Source organism: Schistocerca serialis, chromosome 9 (genome assembly GCF_023864345.2).
Source record: "Schistocerca serialis cubense isolate TAMUIC-IGC-003099 chromosome 9, iqSchSeri2.2, whole genome shotgun sequence".
Lineage (NCBI taxonomy): Eukaryota > Metazoa > Arthropoda > Insecta > Orthoptera > Acrididae > Schistocerca > Schistocerca serialis.
Genome location: NC_064646.1, coordinates 353,777,628 through 353,800,409, shown reverse-complemented (window position 1 = coordinate 353,800,409; position 22,782 = coordinate 353,777,628).

The following is a 22,782-nucleotide window of genomic DNA, read 5'->3' as shown; positions in this document are numbered from 1 at the left end:
TTTAGAATCTGTTAACATGTAACAATGTTTGAAGTTAAATATCCAGTCTAGAACCTAGGGAACATTTTTAAACAGAAATTACGAATGCATTGTTATAGTGAACAGACGACACAGTGCTGTATTTGTACATTCTTGCTTGTTAGTTGCACGATTACGTAACGACTATCAGGCTTACATACTTAGGACACATACTATACTGGTACTGCTAATGAGATTTTAATGCAACATTTTGGTTTACTTGAAAATACATTCGGAATTAAAGTACTTTCTGTGAGATACCAGATGACACAGTGGTTAGTTTATGTGACAGTTACACGATTTTATCACGACACTACTAATGAGTGACAATTTACAATGTTGCTTTTGCAGTGTTTCTGTTTTATATCCGCACAGTTTTTCTGAATTCTTCTGGAAAGCAAAACATGTTTTAGTAGTAAGCTACAATGTGAGGCCCTTTTCTTAGCACAACAATACTTTACAGTATAGTATTTTCTTGATCACAGTAATGTGCATAATAATTATGATATCTATACACAAAGCATTTCACTTTCGTTTCTGATGGGGTAAGTACATTGACTTCTGCAGAACTTAGCTTTCGGAGGACGATAATTACGACACTTCCACAGAATTATCTTACAGCAAGACGCACATTTAGCGCTACAGGACACGCATTTGAGTGATTAATTTTGTACTTAAAACATTTATTTTTAAAGATTTTTGAATTACAAAGAAAGTTTTCCATGATACATTTCATTCCATTGCTGTAATCTGTAACACCTGAGGGTATAATTACATTAATCCTCAGGGGGGTATACGCCTACTTTGTGTACCATGTGTTTGGCAAGCACAAGGAACCCTAGCTAATATGGTATTTGCTTATACAACTTTACACATCGGTACCATATTTCTCTAAAACATAGATTACACAGCGATCTGATCATTTAACTGAGAGATAAACATGTTTTTTACTACGTCAGTGACACATGTTTACGTAATTACACCGTTGGATAACTTCACACTTACGAAATTGTATTTTGTCTGTACTGTGTGAACTCTTCATATTTTTTTCGGAATCATTGTGATACTATGAGAGCTTTGAATGATGTATTTTGTATGGATTCATGATTTTTAAAGTACATTTGTGGCAGATGACACTTTTGACATGAGCAGAGAATTTTTTTTTAATTATTGGAGGAAGCTACGACGATTTTGAGATTTTGTTATGATGTTATTATTACGACGACGATGTGTATTATGTTGTTGAGGAATGTTTATTATGCTACGTATTTCTTATGATGAAATACTGAAGAAGTGTCGACGAATAAGGTAAGGAATAATGAGTAGTGTTTAGGGACTCTGATTTGTGGAAAAGGTTGTTGGAAACCAAGAATCGTACTTTAAGAGTTATGAAATGTGTGTGTATATGCGTGAATGTATTACAATGCAGACGAAAATTTTTTGGACACTGTTATATCAATAGCATTTTGTTTCTACAGATTTGTAACGCAAATTCTTGACCTGTGAAATGTTTTTATGTGAGACTGTCACTGTAGCGGAAACTGCTGTCGTAAATATTTCCGTAAGAAAGTTAAGTGACCACCTGCACGTAATGCGTCGCGGGCACCCACCTGGGCGACAGCCGCCCGAAAAAAAGCCATTAGCCTTCAGCGGCACAGGTAGAAAAAAAAAAGGGGAGGCCATTATAATGACAAGTGTCTTTCTACGAGAGTTGAGAGCTACTAACTTATGAAATGTCACATGACTACTGAATGATATTTTTATGCTTTGCTTTTCATAGTTGCTTATTTCATTTGATATCTGGTTTCCAGCTGTGTTGCAGCATTGCTTTTATAAAATGAAATGCATTTGCTAATGTGAACACTTTCTGTCAACTGATCTATTAAATAATTATTTTATGATCCACATTCTTTAAAAAAGGAGCACTTGGAAAGGAAAGAACAATAAGAAGGAACTAGTAACAGTAACACATAATTTTCTTTTCAAGTACATGGTAATATTTCTTTTTACAATCAGTTGTTGTGGTGCACCACTTTAATTACATAGACATTAAGATGTGATTATACATTTCCCTTATCTGCATTGTTATCTTTAGTGTACTATTTTTTCTGCTTGAGCTATGTCATGTTTTGATATAAGTTATTACATTTGCTGCTGCTGTTTGCCAGGCATAGTGTTATTGAATTTGACTTTTGCTCATTTATGCTGCTAGCTTTGCCAATTTGCATTTTTTGCATTGCTGTTTGTGTTGATTTGTTATGTGATGCTGCATTGCCTCGTCCCTTAGTTTAGCATCTGAGCTCAGTAGATTTAAGTTAGCTTAAGAGGGGGTAGCCTCTAAGAGAATGAGTTGCGATGAATTGGAAGAAATGCATTGAGAAAACAGGTTTAGGTAGGATTTTCTTGGAAATAAATGTTGAGGTAAGAAATGTGTGAACATATAAACACAGAAAGAATGCTTAGATAGAATTTTTTTTGGTGGAAACAAAGGATGAAATAAGAGGAAAGATATATGAAGTTTTGGGTTGGACTGCAGTACCAAATGTTACACTGAAAACGAACCCTATCCTTTCCTATTGGTGTTATCCCACTATGTGTTTGTGTACCCTTGTGTATTTGTTTTCTTCCTGTCTCTGTGTAGTTTAATAGAATTTTTTCTTCTTTTAATATTAAGCTACATTCACTATGATGAGGAATACTGTTATCCTCGAATATAATTGGCATTAATAATATGTTATTTACTTTGTAAAGATGTTAGACATTATTAATTCCGTTCTGTTTAATACTCATGTGTGAAGTTGATGTTCCAAAAGTTATTCTGATCTTTTATGTATTTACTAATGTCATAATTCCTGTAACACTGATGTATATGTTATTTCGATTCTTTTGTAAAGCTTGTACTACAAATGTTATCTGTATTGTTATATTTTTAATGATGTATTTTGTACCTTTGTTATTGTATTGTCATGTTATAAAATTGTAATTGACACCAGTTCTTAAAAGTAAGTATCATTTCACTGCACACGTTTCTGTTGGTCATAGTATATGGACAATATGTGAGAAGTACGGACTGTTAGTGTTTGCACGTGTGTTGATAATTCAGCAAGGGACTGGATAACAGCATTGCTGGTTCTAAGGACAATTCCAAAAACTTTGTGAGTGCACAAGTGGTGGTTTATGGACTTGCTATATTCTCCGCAAGACTCTTCGATGGTGAATGTGCACCTGCACAATCGCAACAGATGGCTGCTGGTCATCTCTACAAGGACTACAGTGGGTCTGCACCTCTGGTGACCCACCAATACCATTATCTCTACAAGGACTACAGTGGGTCTACATCTTTGATGATCCATCAGTACCATTATTTCTACAAGGACTGCAGTGGGTCTGCGCCTCTGGTGGCCCACGAATATCGTAATCTCTACCAGGACTACAGTGGGTCTGCTCTGTGATGACCTACCAATATTCATCAAAACTTCGACTGACTCTGCAGTGGGTTTGCTCTGTTGTGACCCAATACTTGTCTGCATGTCGAGAGTCAGCACTGTCTTTCCGTTGGAAGGACAACACTACTTCTTCAAGACTGCATGGAAATCCACTACTTCTGTGTGCATTTTCTTTTACCGCTCGGACTTTGAGAAAAACACTGCTATTCTCCTGTTATGTACGATTAGGACTGTCTTTATGGACTGTGAGACAAATTTTAGCTTTTGACCAACATTGTATCAATAAGTGTGTGCATTTGATTTCTTTGTTATTGTAATTATGAAAAAAAATTTTTCAAATCTGTATTGGCCACTGCCCAATCCCATTTGTAAAAATTTTTGTGGGGAGCATGGGGGCTATGTAAGTAGGCTGTTTAGGTTTTTTTATTGGTAACGCCACCTCTGTATGAAAATCACTGGCTGTGCTGTGTGCAGTCTGTAGCTAGTTTGCATTGTTGTCTGCCATTGTAGTGTTGGGCAGCGGCAGCTGGATGTGAACAGCGCGTAGCGTTGTGCAGTTGGAGGTGAGCCGCCAGCAGTGGTGGATGTGGAGAGAGAGATGGCGGAGTTTTGAAATTTGTCATGAACTGCTATATTTATCTATGATGATATCAAGGTAAATACATTGTTTGTTCTCTATTAATATCTTTCATTTGCTAACTATCCCTATCAGTAGTTAGTACCTTCAGTAGTTTGAATCTTTTATTTAGCTGGCAGTAGTGGCGCTCGCTGTATTGCAGTAGCTTGAGCAGCGAAGATTTTTGTGAGGTAAGTGATTTGTGAAAGGTATAGTTTAATGTTAGTCAGGGCCATTCTTTTGTAGGGAATTTTGAAAGTCAGATTGCGTTGCGCTAACAAAATATTGTGTGTCAGGTTAAGCACAGTCATGTATAATTGTTCAAAGGGGACGTTTCAATACCTGTTCGCCCCACACGAGCGGCAATTTCCCCAACGGATGCATCACATTTACTCATGCTAATAATGCATCCTGTTTAAATCTTACTGATTTGACGGTACTGTTCGCGTATATATCTGCGAGATATCCTGCGCGTCTGCTCAAGTCACACTGATCAGTTACCTTCGGTTTATAGCGACAACGACACCCGAAGGCATATTTTACCAGTAAGTGGTGTTCTGCCATGATATCGATGTTAACCTCGAACCTGCTAACCGACATGTTTCAAATGCTAATCATTCCTCCAGAACATACTAATGTACGTATCCTGTGAGCAAGAACGTCCTGTCTCTAATCGTTCAAGCAGTTCTGTTTTCTTTCCGATCATGAGTGTATTTACAGTTGGGGAACAGGAAAATAATTTTTATGCCCTGAACTGAAGATGCTTCCTAAACGGTTTATTCTTGGTACTGTTTGCTCCGCACAGGTGTCACGGAACGTAATATCACCTGCATCCATTCCTGTCCATTGTGCATTCTGATAGACTTTGGCAATTCCAGGAGGGCAATTTGATACCCCACACGTCCAGTATTGCTACAGAGTGGCTTCAGGAAAACTCTTCTGAGTTTAAACACTTCCGCTGGCCACCACACTCTCCAGATATGAACATTATTGAGCATATCTGGAATGCCTTGCAACGTGCTGTTCAGAAAGGATCTCCATCTCTCACGGATTTATGGACAGCCCTGCAGGATTCATGGTGTCCGTTCCCTCCAGCACTGCTTCAGACATTAGTAGAGTCCATGCCACGTCGCGTTGCGGCACTTCTGCGTACTCGCTAGACTCTATGCAATATTATGCAGGTGTACCAATTTTTTTGGTTCTTCAGTGCCAAACTGCTGAGGTCATCGGTCCCTAGGCTCACCTCCGACAGGGGAAGCCGCGTGGACCGTGACAGGACGCCTGAGACCTCGCGGCTACTCTGCGAGGCCGCGGAATGGTAGTTGGAGCTAGAGGCATGGGACATTCTATTTCGGAAATCGTTAGGGAATTCAATATCCTGAGAGTCACAGTGTCAGGAGTCTACCGAGAATACCAAATTTCAGACATTACCTCTCACGACGGACAACGCAATGGCCGACGACATTCACTTAACAACCGAGAGCAACAGCTTTTCGTAGGGTTTCCAGTGCTGAGGACAAGCAACACTGCGTGAAGTAGCTGAAGAAGTCAATGTGGAATCTACGGCGAACCTATCCCTTCGGACAGTGCAGCGAAATTTGGCGTTAATAGCCTGTGATAGCAGACGAACGACACGAATGGCTGCTGACAGCACATCGCCTACAGTGCCTCTTTTCGTCTCGTGGCCATGTCGGTCTGACCCTATATGAAAATCGTGGCCTGGTCAGATGAGTCTCGATTTCAGATGGTAAGATCTGATGGTAGGATTCTAGTGTGGCCCAGACCCCGCTAACCTATAGCGACGAGTTGTCAACAAAGCATTGTGCAAGCTGGTGGTGGCTCGATAATGGTGTGGGCTCTGTTTACCTGAAACAGAACCGATCGCTAACAGTTTGTAGCCGCTCATGGTCTTCATATACCCAAACAACAATGGAAGTTTTATGATGACAATGTGCCATGTCACCGACCCACTGTTATTCGCGATGGCTTTGAAGAACATTCAGAACAATTAAAACGAATGATTTGGCCACCCAGATCGCCCGGCATGAATTCCATCGATAATTTATGGGACATGATCTAGAAGCCAGTTCCTGCACGAACTACTGCACCGATAACAAGACGGCTGTGAAATGATTGTGGCAGTCTGTTTCTGCAAGAGACTTCCTACGACCTGTTGAGTCGATGCCACATCGATCTGATGCACTACGCCGGGTGAAAGGAGCCCCGAAAAGATATTAAGAGGGATCCCACGACTCTTCTCACTTCAGTATAGATTCGGAGGAGCGGTTATCCATCTTATATCGGCACAATTTCAAAGCTAGAGATAGAATTCTCTAAGGAGATCTTAGCCTTGGAGTAGTGCATCGAATAGAGTTCCATTATCATGAATTCATTCTGACTTTCATTTCTGTCCTGCGTCCGTACTTTGAAATACTCTCACCTTGTAACCGAACGGCTGTCTGTGTACTAAAAGCAAACCACGCTACATTCTCTTGTCAATTGTGTCGACTGGGATAAGATCCCCTATCTTCTGTAAGCTGTCCTACATCCATCTCAGGACACAACAAGGAGCCGACCGGGGTGGCCGACCGGTTCTAGGCGCTACAGTCTGGAACCGCGCGACCGCTACGGTCGCAGGTTCGAATCGTGCCTCGGGCATAGATGTGTGTGATGTCCTTAAGTTAGTTAGGTTTAAGTAGTTCTAAGCTCTAGGGGACTGTTGACCTCAGAAGTTAAGTCCCATAGTGCTCAGAGCCATTTGAACCACACAACAAGGGAAGATGATTTTTCCAACAGGCCTGCGGCTATGGCTGTCCGATCTGTGACATTACCTACCAACAATTTAATGTAAAATGACGTGTTATTCGTGCTGCGCTGGCCTGCCCCAATAAAGAGGATTCTCTTCTGTTGCCATACCACCAAGTCCTCCAGATATCTTATCCATTGAAAACAACAGTTCATGGATTTCCGAGAGAGTGGCCAGCCATAACGATCGACGAACTCTTACTTATTTGGAATGACGTAACCGATTCTGTCGGTCATATTCATATCAACTCGTTACAAACCTTGTACACCATTAAATCACCTTCAGATTCAGTCATGTATTCCTCCTACAATATTATATTCGCTCAATAAATAAAATATCGTTACTTGCTATCCTTTCTGATGTAATTTTAAGGATAGGGTAAATTACAACAAAAGGTGAATTAAAAACAAAAATGGTTCAAATGGCTCTGAGGAATTTGGGAGGTCATCAGTCCCCTAGAACTTAGAACTACTTCAAGCTGACTAACCTAAGGACATCACACGCATCCATGCCCGAGACAGGATTCGAACCTGCAACCGTAGTAGTCGCGCAGTTCCCGACTGAAGCGCCCAGAACCGCTCGGCTACCACGGCTGGCGTGAAATCAAAAGTTTAGTTACAAAATATGATAGATAAATAATTTATATCGTTAAGCAAAATTATAGCATGCGATATTTCCACTACTTTCGTTATTACAAAGGTGAATCGAAGAGTTTTACACACTTACTTGTTACTGTAGCGTGGAATACCGCGAATTCAGCCTTTAGGTTACGTAGAGCAAGCGACACGATTGTCGTTCGCTAAAGGCGAGCTAGCTGACTACAGGGAAACTGCGTAGCCCTAAAGTACAAAGTTGTAGGGGCGAAGTGGGGAGGATTGGCGGGTAGCCACCTGCGCCCCACGTCGTTGGCAGCGTGGGTTGGGTTGGGTGATCGCGTACGCCGCTGGGCTGAGTGGCCAGTTCCACAGCATACTGTATGGGCAGTTCTGCTAGCAGCAGCTCCGCCTCCTCCCCAGTACTCTCATCCCCTCCCTAACACATCGCTAGAGAGTGTGGCGGTACTTCAACAAGTGGCCGCTGCCCAGTGCTGCAGCTGCCACATAGCCTCCTCCAGACACGAAAATAATCTGCCCGGACAGCATGAGGTACCATGTTGGAAAACCTCAACAGGATACAGTGTACAGTGTAAGTTGTTGATATCATCACACCTTCGGCAATGATTCGTAAAGTTTATCTTTTTACAATGTTTTAGTCTCATTTCCGATGTCAACTACGGAATAATACCATGTCACGATTTTCAGTCTAATTCAATAATTTAATCACGAGTACCTACTTTCATCTACCACGCCAGAGGAGTGTGTGTCACTCGCATTAAGTAAATTTGTAACTTTTTTATTCACAGCACCTACTGAAGCAACACGGCGTAACATTTCAGAGTATGAGGCGCAAAGCAGTGTGAGATTATGAGGAACCATGCGTTGGCGGTTTCTAGAGCAATCGTGCGGACGAATACGTCTGACGAGACGCGGCTGCTCTGCAGGAAATGTGAGGGAGCTTTGCTCATGGAACAAACAATTCGATCCGAAAAGGAAGCCCAGCAGAAAGCAAGGAAAATCAGAACGTCTTGTAACTGTATCTGTTAGCAAGATTTGCAAATACACTTCTCATGTCCTCTGATAGATAATATTGTGCAAAACCCACGATATTTCATCGATACGACTGTTCGAATTCTTCAAGTGGTGTTAGTAAGTGATTTCACCGCTACAAGACGCCACTGATGATAAACACTCGGCGTCGTCGAAATCTGTTGAGGGCAGGTGCAGGAAATATAACTGCGTGGGAGGCGCTCACAGTTGTATGAAACTGCCTCCTGCCGGGAGCCAAAGACAGGTCTAATGCGTGGAGGCAGTGGGTAATGACTGTTCTGTCAGATGCTCCTGTGATTAAAAGCTGAATTAAATCTCTACGATGTGCTGCGTCCAATCATGGATTGAAGGTTCTTATTCCTGCTATTTTAATTTAATGGCAGCCGATAGTGAATATCGGCAGGCGCTCAAATGAAAACCTGCATCCCAGCTGAAAAGACTGTCCGACATAGGAATATGTATGACCTCCTCAAAAATCATAATCCCTGAATGATGACGCTAACGATAAAATTTATGTCTTCTGGTAAAACTTATTATACCCCATCGTCTAGCAACGCTCGTCCATCACTGATTTATCAGGTTAGCCCAGGCAGCTATGATGATGATATTTAGCGTCCTTGCAGTGTTGGACATGTCTGCCAAACATAAGATTTCCCACATTGGCATGGGATCTTACATACGCCATGTTTTCTAAGGTCAAGATATGATGGACAAATACATAATCACTCCATTCTAAGTAAGTTGAGTTTAGGGACGTAAAAGAAGATGTGGAGGCATCCGCTGTAACGGCCTTCTTGGTACATTGGCGGCGTCTTCGAACATGGAAAGAACCCTCAAGAAATGGGAAATAAAGCGTGTTTTTCGCCCATCAGAAATACTGAGGAATTTGCTATGCTCTGGCTATACAGAGTGCGGCAAATGAAAGTGGCCCAGCTGAGAGGCAACATTAACGGAGAAGGAAAAGACCTACAGTTTCTAGAATGAAATTTTCACTCTACAGCGGAGTGTGCGCTGATATGGAACTTCCTGGCAGATTAAAACTGTGTGCCGGACCGAGATTCGAAATCGGGACCTTTGCCTTTCGCGGGCAAGTGCTCTACCGACTGAGCTACCCAAGCACGACTCACGCCCCGTCCTCACAGCTTTGGAAGGTAGAAGACGAGGTACTGGCAGAAGTAAAGCTGTGAGGACGGGGCGTGAGTTGTGCTTGGGTAGCTCAGTCGGTAGAGCACTTGCCCGCGAAAGGCAAAGGTCCCGATTTCGAGTCTCGGTCCGGCACACAATTTTAATCTGCCAGGAAGTTTCAGACCTAAGTTACTTCCAACAGGTTGGAGCAACTGTTCATACAGCCGGTCGAAGCGTGGACCACATTTACACTATTTTCAAGCCTGACAGAATTGTTGGCAGAGGTAAGTCCGGTCGCGGCCCTAGATGGCCAAGATCACCTGATCTGTCAACGTACGATTACTTTGTGTAGGGAGCCCTCAAGTTTAAGATGTATCGCAACAACTCTCATAGTCTTCAAGAAAGTGCAAAGAGGTGAATGGTAACCACTTTCAACATCTGCTACGGTTAGGTTACTACTGTATTTCCTTTCCTCTGCTGTGTTTCTTTGCATTTTATTTTCCACATCCCGTACAAGATCGGATGGTAATGTGGGAAACCTTATATTCGTCAGACATGAATCGTGCAAGAAACTTGTGTTGGGCACCATCGTCATACACGCATGGGCCAACTTGATAAGTCTGCGGTAGCGGACCACTGCCTGCACACGGGATAACACATGTTTTATAAGAAGACTTATGTTTTGTCGCCAGTGTCATCGTTCTGGGATTATGATTTTAAGGAGGCCACAAGTATTGCTATTGCTGACAATCTTATCAAAAGGGATGCAGGTTTAAAACTAAGATTTCAACCACAGGAGCGTCTGGTAGCACAGTCACTGCTCACTGTTCACGCGCTGAAGGCCTCTCTTCGGCTCCCGGCAGGAGCCACTTTCACCCAACTGTGAGCGCCTCCCAACGCACGCCTGTCTCCTGCAACTGGCCTGACAAATTTCTACAACTACGAGCAATTGTCATCAGTGGCGTCTCGTAGCACTGGCAACACCACCTACCACCACCTGAAAATGATGAACAATTTTATCGATGAAATATCGTGGGATTTGCACAACACTATCCGGCGAGAATACCGTAACGTGTATTTGCAATATATCCGTCGGGACAGCCTGACAAGTCACAACAAATCACCATTACATAGGAAATGAGCCGTGGTAAAAATTGCTGTTTTGAAGAGAGCGCCGCAGCGCGTAGTGTGAAGCAGTCGCCCTCCATTTCCGGCGGTGGCGCCGCTGTGGCAATCGTAGCTTTGGTGTCTTCCTCTGGTGGGAAAGGGGAAAGGTTGCCTGTTCACGTGCATTTAAGGGGCGCTATGAGCTCGCCACTCGGTCAGTCTGGGTCAGTCTCTCGTCCCCAGCTTGCTAGTCTGTCTCGCGTCCGCATTTGTTAGGCAGTTAGCGTCTGTCTGTCGCTCGGAGTGCTAGTATGTCTGTCTTTCGGATCAACCTTTAAAGCCGGCAAAATGAGAGTCTTTCCACTCCGCCAGTAAGAGAACTCAGCGAGTGGTCGCCCGGATGGGGCTTAGTTCCTGCATCTGAGCCTGCGCGTTAGGCCGCCAGTCTGCTCGAGTTTGCTGAGGCAACGGTCATTGGCGGTTGGATCGATCGGTTAGTCGGTCGCGCACTGAGACACAAGATGACTTGTCCGTCTTGAGCGTCGGCGCACGTGAGGTCGCCACGTGAGTCCAGTGGGCCGCGCCGTATAGCGAGGGGTAGTGACACGAGAGCAACAGGAGTCAACCCACGACATCAGTCTGGCTGGTGCGAGCTGCGACGCTGTGAGACGGGAGATCGGCGCGCCTTCCTGCTTCCGCTGAAGCGGCAGGCAGCGGACGGGTCGGGAGAGCGATTTGGGGGTGCTGCGCCAGGTCTTCTCGAGAAATCGCAATTTATTATAAGTTAAGTTATTGGTGATATGTTGTTTGATTTACTCTCGTTAAATTCTACTTGTTTTCTTGGTGAGGTCACCAGCCGTTTTGCTTTGGGGTCATCCCACCGTTTGCCCACCCGCGGGAAGGTGGTTGTTTATAAATTGGATGGTCCGTTTTTCCCTTGCGAGTTAGAGCAACCTGCGGTTCCGGTTGTTCGGTAATCTCCCTATCAATCTATCACACGTTAGAAGCTGCCTGTGTCATGTTTGTCGGATTTGGTGTGTTAACCAATTTATTGCTATAAGTGTTTTGATCTTTGGAAACTTTGATATTATTGCCTATGATCTTGAGGGGTGGTATCTGTGTACTGTAGAGCATCTTAACTGTTGTTTGGCCAACTTTGTAGAATTTTATATAAGATTGCATTTTATGGGCTTTTATTGAAATGATCATTTCACCGTAAGACTTTTCTTAGAACTTAAAATCCAGTTGCACCTTCAGTGGCAAGGTTAATATTTTAATTGTTAGTGTTTGTACCATTTTCATCCCTCGTACGGGGGGTGCATAGTTTGTGTGCTTGTGTAAATTGTTAAAACTCTTAGTTTAAAGTAATCTGGTGTGTTGCAGATTTGCACCAGTGTAGTCTTTTAGAGGCTGTTGTGAGTGGTCGTAACTACTGCCGTGTCAAAAGGGAGCGGCAAGGTTCTCTGCCTGAAAGCTCATACAGTCAAAACTTGTTTCTTTCTGCCTCTGAATAAATTGTAACTTTGATATTTAGAGGGTGCTTTCTGATTATAATTTTAAATCTGTTTCTTTTAAAAAATGCTTTTAGGCACTATTAAAGTGAATAAAATTCCCACTTGTTAAAGGGACTTTGGTTATGATTTCATTAGTTACTCCCTGGCAACTACTTCCATGATTACATAGTGTGATTAAATGTGTTAATGTTCTTGATGAATCGCTAGTAAATAAAATAAATTCTTAAGAATATTCTTTGAAAATAAATCACGGTTCAGGAAACATGGCTGAAAATGTTGTATCGCTTCTACCATCAGCTGATGTAGATGAAGAATTACAAGCAATCAAGAGAAAACTACGTCAGAGAATCACCAAAAATGAGATAAAACGAATCTATAGACGTAAAAGTGTTTACACTGACTTCTGGCTTACTTGTGCGCCGCGAAGCAGCAGCGGCATTACGTCACACTCGGCGTCTCTGAGTTGGTGCGCACATGGTCTCGGTTTCTTCGCCACCACACACTCACGTAAATACAGGGGTAAACAAAAATATGGAAAAATCAGAAAAACAAGATATTATCAAGCCTAAAACGGCGTTGGAACCTTCTGGTATTCAAAAACGCTTCCAGTCGTCTTGGAAAGCACAAATACAGGTCCTGTATGGTTTTCAAGGTAATCTTGTACCATTCTTCCTGCAGAATAGTGGCAAGTTCAGATAACGACCACTGAGTTGGATAACGATCACGCATCCGTCTCTCCAAATCAAACCTCACAAACTCCATAATATTGAGATCTGGTGACCGTGGTGGACAGGAAAGATGCGACAACTCATCCCCGTGCTCACAGAATCTGTTCTGGACAAAGTATAGGGCCCTGTCGTAGCATAGCTTCACCATCGCGGAACAAATGTTGTATCACAGCGTGGACCCGGTCAGCCAAAAGGTCACATACTCCTTGGCAATAATGTGACCTTGCAGATCAGCCATGGGGGCCATGAAATACTACAATATGGCTGCCCAAATTATCACTGAATCCTCGCCTCATTTCACTCATGGGGCGTAAACTGGGCCAGAAGGTGGAAACAGTGTGAAATAATTTTCATACGCCCAAATCACTGATGAGTGCTTTTGAAATTCCAGCTACACATGCATTTACTGCTTATGGTATTCACTTCGTGTACTTTTTGGTGCTGACATGCTCCTGAGAATGAGATTCTGTTATGCAGTGACTTTTCCAGCTGTCGTCCTCTTATTTTTCATCACAATCTTTCTCAATGACCGCCTGCCATGGTCACGTAACACACGCTATCGTCCACGTTGTTGTGACCTAGCTGATGACTTTTTCTCGCTTTCCCTGTATGCGATACTAAGCTACGATGCGACGTCTGTTGAAACACCTCCTTCTGTTACGGAAGCATCTACCATACGAGCGTCAATAGTATTCCCACATTCGAATTCACTAGCTCCGACATAATGGACCCATTGTTACACTGTTATGACCACAACTGACACTTGCAGCGTACCGATAATCGGGAAATTGGTTTGAACGCAGGTCTCTAGTAGGAACTAGCTGTGGTATGTCCTTGCTTCCTCAGACTTTGTCTCGATTTACCTAATCAGCTATAGGTGAACCTTGATTGATTGATTTATTGATTGATTTTAACAGCACAGCTAAAACAGCTTAGGTCTAACCCGCCACTGCCCGCACCGAAACCAGGTTTATTGTGCGGTATCGCTCCCTGTATATCTAGTGAAACCAACCAATGCCCTTAAGTAGTGCAAGGAGTCTCTCTACCAGTTTTGTTAGACACAATTTCTTCAGGTCTAGTTGTCCCGAAGATTCTGTATCTTTTACTCTCCAATTCTATGCATTCAAAGATTAGGTGTGATGCAGTTTCTTCACCCTCATCACAGATCCTCCATTTAGGGTCCTCTTCCCACTGTGTGTAGGTGTTTTTTGAAGTTCTCATGGCCGGTCATGAGACCAGTCATGAGTTTGATCACTTTCCTGTTCAATCCCAAGATTACAGAGCTTCTTTTAAAACATGGCTTGGGCATCATTACCTTACCATGTTTTTGTTTATGGACCTTGGTCCAATATCCTACGTTCTGTTTCCCAAGCCAGTTTCGTAGTTCTAATTTGATCATAGCCTTGGTGATTGTCAAGACAGGTTCCGGTCCAATAAATGGAGTTGTTGCCCCCATCCTAGCCAATCTATCGGCTTGTTCATTGCCACAGATCCCTGAGTGGCCAGGGACCCACACTAGGTACACCCCATTGCTTCCCCCTTACTCCACAAGAGCCCTGTGGCAATCTGCAACAATCTTAGATCTTGTTGCTGGAGCTGCCAATGATTTCAGGGCTGCCTGGCTGTCTGAATAGATGTAGATGCTACGGTCATTGTAGCACCTACTCATATTCTCCTCCACGCATGCCCTGATTGCAGTAGGTGAACCTACAGTTTAATGTCGACTCATGACCACGGCGCAAACCATTGACACACATGAAGAGAAGCGAGAAGGGACAGAAACAAATCCCAGCAACTAATTGTGCATCGAACCACAAGTCTTTCGGCTTGTAATGCAGTACTTTTAATTTTTTGTTACTAAGGCTTCTGTCCTCCCTTTGTAACCCAACATTTCGGTCCTCCTGCCATTCTCACCGGAAACTAGTGCCGTGGTTGTTTTCAGTAAAAAGAAGCAGTACTCACGATGACAAATCTTCTCTTACTTAAGATGTTCTTTGATGGTCTTCTATGCCGTAACTATTGTCGATAAAATTCTGGTGTTAACGGAAACAAAAATCTTCTCGGACTTTATGCTTTCTTTAGTTGAATTCTACGCTAGAATTATCAGTTAAAAAGAAACGATAGTAACGAAAACAAAATCTTGTGACATAAATGATGAAAATAAAAATAAGAAACATAGGAAACAATTTAATGTGAAATATTGTCTAATCAACTAGGAGAACTGAGACGTCAGCCTGAGTTTTATTTATCTTTTAATTAGGATTTGTCACTATTAAGAGACATGCATAGTGGATTTTGTACTTTGGATGCTGCATTAGCTTATTATTCTCTATTTTTAAATACTGCCAATCCAGTGATACTCCTCTTTTCGTAACGACGTAGCATGTACTGTAGTTCATTTTTGTGCACAATGTATTCTCTGGAAGTAACATATGTATTTTATGGTGGTCTAGTTACAGGTGTCTCTTTTCCCTAGTCCACCGCCATATTTCGATTTTTTAGAACGTCTAGCTTCTACAATGCCTTCTTTGTTGCAGTTAGGGCACGGAAGCTAGGGCACAGGCATATCTGCTATGTGCTGTTATTGGTGATTTGCCAATTCTGTAGTCTTGCGGAAATTGCAAGTTGTTCGACGTAGTTTTTTTGTCAAGTTTCGTGTTTGTGCCCGCTTTGCATTTCACAGGGATACTCTCTATGCAGTTTGTTCTACAAGTAATGCAACACATATTCTTCTCAAAGCAGGTTGGTTTTATTCATGATTTAAATGCACAGTACTGTTCCCCAATTCTCTGGCTATAAAACTCAAGTTTTGAATATAATCTCCATTCAGTTCTAAGGCGTTACGCCACCATAACGTGACAACCTGTATGGCAGCATGTTACGACTCTACTCCTCTGTTTCTCACCTATACCACCTCGACTGCAGACCTGTGCAGACTTTGGTGACGTCACACGCTGATGACTGAATCTGTGCCGCACACTGAAGCTGTACGGACTTTCATTCGTGAATTTTAGGGCTGAAACTACCTAGGCTTTCCGTGCTGTCTTCTCCTACATAGCCTTGCAATTATACTGACAAAATTTATATCATTACGTAAAATAACAGAACAAACTTTTCCTATGTCTTCTGGGCAGGTAAAATGGTTTTAAATTTTCTGTAAATAAACACCTGTATGTCTCAAGACTAACTGTAATTTTAAATTAGTTCTTTCTGTCTCCTCCCGGAGAGTTATCTTTTCTGGAGTGAAAAAAAAAGTCGTATGCAATAACAGAGAGACGTTTCCCGTTTGAAATTAAGTAACAGGTTTCCTACAGAACGTATGAGTTAATTTTTGCCGGTCATTTTTATACTTCCTGTCCATTTATTCTTCAAAATGTACCCACTGCACACGTACCCATATCAGTCGACGGAATGGAGCACCTCCTGAGACAAAATTCATTAAATCAAAAAACACAATAAATATTTTTTGCATCCCAGATTTCCCAAGCCAATAGAAACCCTAACCACGAAAAAGTATACATGTTTTATATCCTTGACTGAGAAACAGTGCTTTTAATTTATTAATGCGGCACTTTCCTTGACATTATTCGGCTTCCTAAATTGCTTAATGTATAAAACACTGAATTCATTAAAACAAGATTCTAAGGTAATGCGTTTAAGTTCACTATTAGTTCTTAACTACTTATCTAAAACACACACACACACACACACACACACACACACAGCAATGCAGTACAAGATACACAGATGCTTATCTCACTATAGAAACGAAGATGTTTGCTTATATCAGGATATAAATAAAATAAAGACAACAAATATACGTACTGAATATTAGAAACACAGATGTGATGAAACTCGCTCACAATACATGCAACAACGAGAAAAAAGTTTAGTTTGTCTGCAATATCCAACAACAGGATCAAGAAATAACTACATCATTTCTTGCAACTTTCTCAAAACTTAAACTGATACTAGAACAGGATTATTTCGTGTAGAGGCACCACATAAAAGGCAGTTATGTCACACTCATCTACGAACACAGGGTGCATGTGATTAAAGGTAAGTTACTCAGAAAATTTGGCACAAAATTCAGTACAAAGCTCACTGAAGTAAAACTGACTTTGTGAAACAGCTGATCATTATACACTTTGAATATTGTAAGCAATTTGAACTCTTTGTCTTCCGAGCCAAGAACAACATTCCTTAAAGTAGTGAGCAACAGTTCAGCGGTTATGGCGCGAATAGACAAAAATGTTTATAATATCGTTGAGTGAAAATGTTATTCTATTTACCATAAATGTGGGTGCACCAGTTTCTAACTCTCGGGAATGAAAAAAACATTTCCAACAACATTTCCAAAGTTACAATCGGACTGCAACAGAGAAACCGTACTTTCAACATAAAATAAGAAATTGCTGTGAAACTTTTCTAATTCAGGACCAACATTAAGTTTCCTTATTTAGCCTTGATGGTGCGTTAGCAAGTTTCCAGAGGCCCTAATGAATCTATAGACAGCAAGAAAAATAAATTTCACAAGAGAAAAGAACGAGTCCCATGGTTTGTATCTCAGTGTGTGCCTCTACTAGCCGTGAGTTGTACTTGAAACTCTGCAAAATGAAAAAAAAGTTTTTGTCATTAGAAACTTCAATAAGCATAATACGAATACGTTGCATTAACGGTAGCAAATACTGTTTATTTTCAAACACTAGAAATGCACAGTTCCCAACACACTTCAGTAAGGTTTCATTATCATGAAAAATAACGTATTTTCTTAAGAAATTTGTATCTTTTCTGCAAGCTATTCTCAAAAATTCCTTTACTAAAAATTAAGACTCACAGAATTTCATTAATAATTACAGAATAACACAGCTGAGGTACAGGCCATGACGCCTCAAGGTTAACGAAAACTACACTGTTTATCTCGCTAATGATAGCACCGCTCCCCCCCCCCCCCCCCCCCCCCCCCCGCCTCCCACCGCCACTCCTATTAACCGAGATATCGTATAACTTTTATTTTCACTTTCACATTGATCAGCTGCTTTCAAACTTTCGCTCGTAGATTTCTGAACTCGAGCCTCAGACGTACTGGCCTTTGATCAGACGATTTCTGGAAAGCCATTTGCGATGACAACTAGGATGGAAATCCAGGAAATATCGCCGCAACGTATCCTTCTTTTATCCTCGGTCGTTCGAGATATGTATAGTTATAATTCATACTCTTTCGTGATCAAACCAGCACACTGTCCAAACATACATTGCAATTGGAAGAGTCTGTGTCGAATTTGAAAGGGCGCAACACCAGTCAATAAACTATCCATTATCAAAATACGAAGGGCATTCAAAAAGTTTTGCACAGTCGTCTCTATTTTTTTTAATTTTTGCAGGAGCAGAATGAAATTTTTTGTGAACATACTTGGAACATTTAGCTATAAGTTGGTGTATAAAAGTATTTTCTTTTATTTACAGGTGAGCCATAATGGACCGCGAAGAGGATGTCAGGTTGCGATAACGGTCGGTGATGGAGTTCCTCTTCAAGACCGGCGATGACTCTGCCACACCGATTCACAGGAAGCTGCTCCCTGTTTATGGGGAGGACACAGTGGATCTCAGCAGTATCCAGCGGTGGTTGCAGAGGTTTAAAGAAGGTGATTTCTTTCTACTGGACAATCCACGATGCGGTAGACCATCGACGGCAATGAGTGATTTCACGAACAGCAGGCCGAAAGGTTATGTGCTCCTTTTTCTGGGATCAGTGTGGTGTCATTTTTCATTGACTTTTTGCAACCTGGCTATACAATTAACCGCGTCCGTTACCGTTTGTCATTGGACAAGCTGTGGTGTGCCATCAAGACCCACAGACCACAGCTTCAGGGTCAGCTCATCAGACTACACCATGACAATGCCAAACCCCCTACAGCCCTTATAACGCAGGCGAAAATCAGGAAAATGGGTTGGAAAATTGTTCCTCATCCTCCCTACAGTCCGGACTTGGCTCCGTCTGATTTATATATGTTTGGTCGTCTGAAGGCCCACCTGCGCGGTAAAATATTTGATAGTGAGAAATGAGAAAGACCTTATTTCCTGTGTCAAACGATGGTGTAAAAGTCAATCCCCAGAATATTACCAAAGTGCATTTATATCATGGAAAGAACGTTGGGCCAGATGCGTCACAGCTGCTGGAGGCTGCATTGAGTAGGCTGAATCTATAGCTAAATGTTCAAAGTATGTTCACAAAAATTTCGTTCTCCTCCTGCAAAAAATAAAAAAAATTAGAGACGACTGTGCAAAACTTTTTGAACGCCCGATGCATTTACGTTAATGAGAAGCATTTCACAGCAAGCTTCGTAATAATCTTGTCACCAAGGTTATTGATTTACGAAAGAAATGATCTTGGTATATTATACATAAATAATAATTGAAACATTTGGTGCAGTGGTAACAAATAACACTTTATAAATTTTTCATCATTTACTTATCCTTGAGTGTTGTATATCACAAAGCCGTTTTGGATGTTAAATATTGAAGACTCCCAAGTATTTTGGTTAGTGCAGTGTTTGTAATCTAATCCCTCTCCATTCTATTTCCAACTGTCTTGAGGCTTCTTTATCATGTAGGTAAAATCCACATACTTGCTCTTTTTCTGCATTAATTGTAGTTACTTTATTAAATATTGGAGGATAGCCAAGAGGGAAAGAAGTCTTATTATCAGGCAAGTGTAAACAACTTCCATGGAACATTGTAGCATTGCCAGAAACACAAAGATGGGTAAACAACCGAAAACCAAAAATAGAAGACAGGAAGATGCTGTTAGAACGCCCTGATGAACGAAACAGTAGCGCTATCTTAATAAGACGCGATAGAGAGGTTAAGTCAACAAATACCATGGACACGAACAACATTGCAACAGAAGAAGATTAATGTTTAACGCCCCATCAACAATGAGGTCATTAGAGACGGAGAACAAGCTCGGATTAGGGAAGGATGAAGAAGGAAATCAGCAGTGCCCTTTCAGAGGCACAACACTGAAATTTTAACAGTTGAACTACTAATGCAGTGTACAATAGACGTAATACTGATTTTACCTTCCAGTAGCCAAATTATTGCTCACTAAGAGAAGTCTCTTAGCATCAAACGAAGACTTTAACTTTAAGCATAAATTTCTAACTGAGTATGCCTGGGGCACAATATGGTATGGAAATGAATCAAGAAGTGTGGAGAACGGGAAGAGAATAGAAGAATTTGAGGTGTGATATTACAGAAGGATGCTAAAAGTTAACGTGGACTGATAAGTAATGAGGAGGTTGTCCCAGAGTCGGTGAGGAATGTTGTTGTGAAGGTTGTAACTGAATGTTACTATTAATTCAGTCTAAACATTGGTAATAGCAAATAACTATTTCTTTGCTATAGTTTCTTAAAGGTGGTTGATTGCTTACTTGCTAATTACACCTTGCTTGAGAGAGCGACACTATAATCAAAATGAGGCAACACGGCAAGTAATAACCAAAAATATTTATTAGTAGTATGCTACAAATGGTACTTAATGCTGATAATATTTTAAGCGTGACACTTGACGTCGTAAACATAATACAAAAAAATATAAATTATGGTTTCTGTCTCCTGGTAGTCTATGACATTGTATCTATAACTGACAGTAATGATTGGAGGCATTCTGTTAATGATCCTAGTTCTCCATCAATAGCGACTGGTATGTCGGAGGGTAGTCTTCAAAGCTCTGTACTTTTGGCAACATAACGTGAATTGAACTCTCTAATGACTGGATCATAGCTATGTGAGTTTGTTCACTGCACGTCAGGTTGTGTGCCTCTCAGCAGAATAATTTCCCTTTCTGCTTGTACAAGGCAGATGCAATGTAGTTTGCAGCTGACAGCGTTTTTGTGGCCGTTATCCACAGTATCTGCGAATGTACACGATGCGATGGAGTAAGTGGCGCAGAAGCTCAAAAAGGTCCAGGTTTGCGAGCGCCACACAACAGAAGCAATGTCTGGGAAATTCTGACTGGAATTTTTTTTTTTTTTTTTCTGTGTCAACCTCTTCATCTCAGAGTAAAATTTGATGCATACGTACTAAATTATTTCCTGAATGTATATCAGTCCCTTCCTCTACAGTTTTTGCCCTCTACAGCTCCCTTTAGTACCATGCAAGTTATCCCCTGATGTCTTAACGAATGCACTATCATTCTGTCTCTTCTTCTTGTCAGTGTTTCCCGTGTATCCCATTCCTCTCTGATTCTGTGTAAAGGCTCCTCGTCCCTTACCAGTACGCCTAATTTTCAACATTCGTCTGTAACACCACATCTCAATTGCTTCAAAAATGGTTCAAATGGCTCTGAGCACTATGGGACTCAACTTATGAGGTCATTAGTCCCCTAGAACTTAGAACTAGTTAAAACTAACTAACCTAAGGACATCACACACATCCATTCCCGAGGCAGGATTCGAACCTGCGACCGTAGCGGTCTCGCGGTTCCAGACTGCAGCGCCTAGAACCGCACGGCCATCAATTGCTTCGAATCACTTCTGTTGTATATTCCCACAGACTATGTTTCACTGCTATACAATTCTGTGTTCCAAATGTACATTCTCAGAAATCTCTTCCTCAATTTAAGGCGTACGTTTGATACTAGTAAACTTCTCACGGCCATGAATGCTCTTTTTGCCAGTTCTGGTCCGCTTTTGATGTCCTCCTTGCTCCATCCGTCTTTGGTTACGTTGCTGCCTAGCTATCAGAACTCTTAAACTTCATGTACTTCGTGACCATCAATCCTGATGTTAAGTTTCTCGCTGTTCTCATTTCTGCTACTTCTCATTACTTTTGTCTTTCTTCGATTTAATCTCAGTCCATAATCTGTACTCATTATGCCGTCCATTCCACTCAGCACACCTTGTAATTCTTCTTCACGTTCACTGAGGATAGCAATGCCATTAGCGAATCTTATCACTGATATCCAATCACCTTAAATTTTTATTCCACTCTTGTAGCTTTCTTTTGTTTCCATCATTGCTTCTTCAATGTACATGTTGAACAGTAGGGGCGAATCACCATATCCCTGTCTCACATACTTTAATACAAGCAGTTCGTTCTTGGTCGCCCTCTCTTATTATTCCCTCTTGGCTATTGTACATATTGTATAGTACCCGTCTCACCCTATAGTTTACCCCTACTTTCCTCACAATTTCTAACATATTGCAACATTTTACATAGCCGAACTCTTTTCCACGTTGGCAAATCATAGGAATGTCTTGATTTTTCTTTAGTCTGGCTTCCTTTATGAACAGCAACGTCGGAACTGCCTCTCTGGTGGCTTTAACTTTCTTAAAGCCAAACTGATCGTCATATAACACATCTTCAGTTTCCTTTTCCATCCTTCTGTATATTATTCTTGTCAGCAACTTGGACGCATGACTGTTAAGATTATTGTGCGATCATTCCCGTACTTGTCAGCTCTTGCAGCCTTCGGAATTGTGTTGATGATATTTTTCCAAAAGTCTGATAGTATTTCGCCATTCTACACACCAACGTGAATAGTCGTTTTGTTGCCATCTCCGGTTCTAGGCGCTACAGTCTGGAACCGCGCGACCGCTACGGCCACAGGTTCGAATCCTGCCTCGGGCATGTATGTGTGTGATGTCCTTAGGTTAGTTAGGTTTAAGTAGTTCTAAGTTCTATGGGACTGATGACCTCAGAAATTAAGTCCCATAGTGCTCAGAACCATTTGAACCATTTTGCCATCCCCGCCAATGATTTTAGAAATTCTC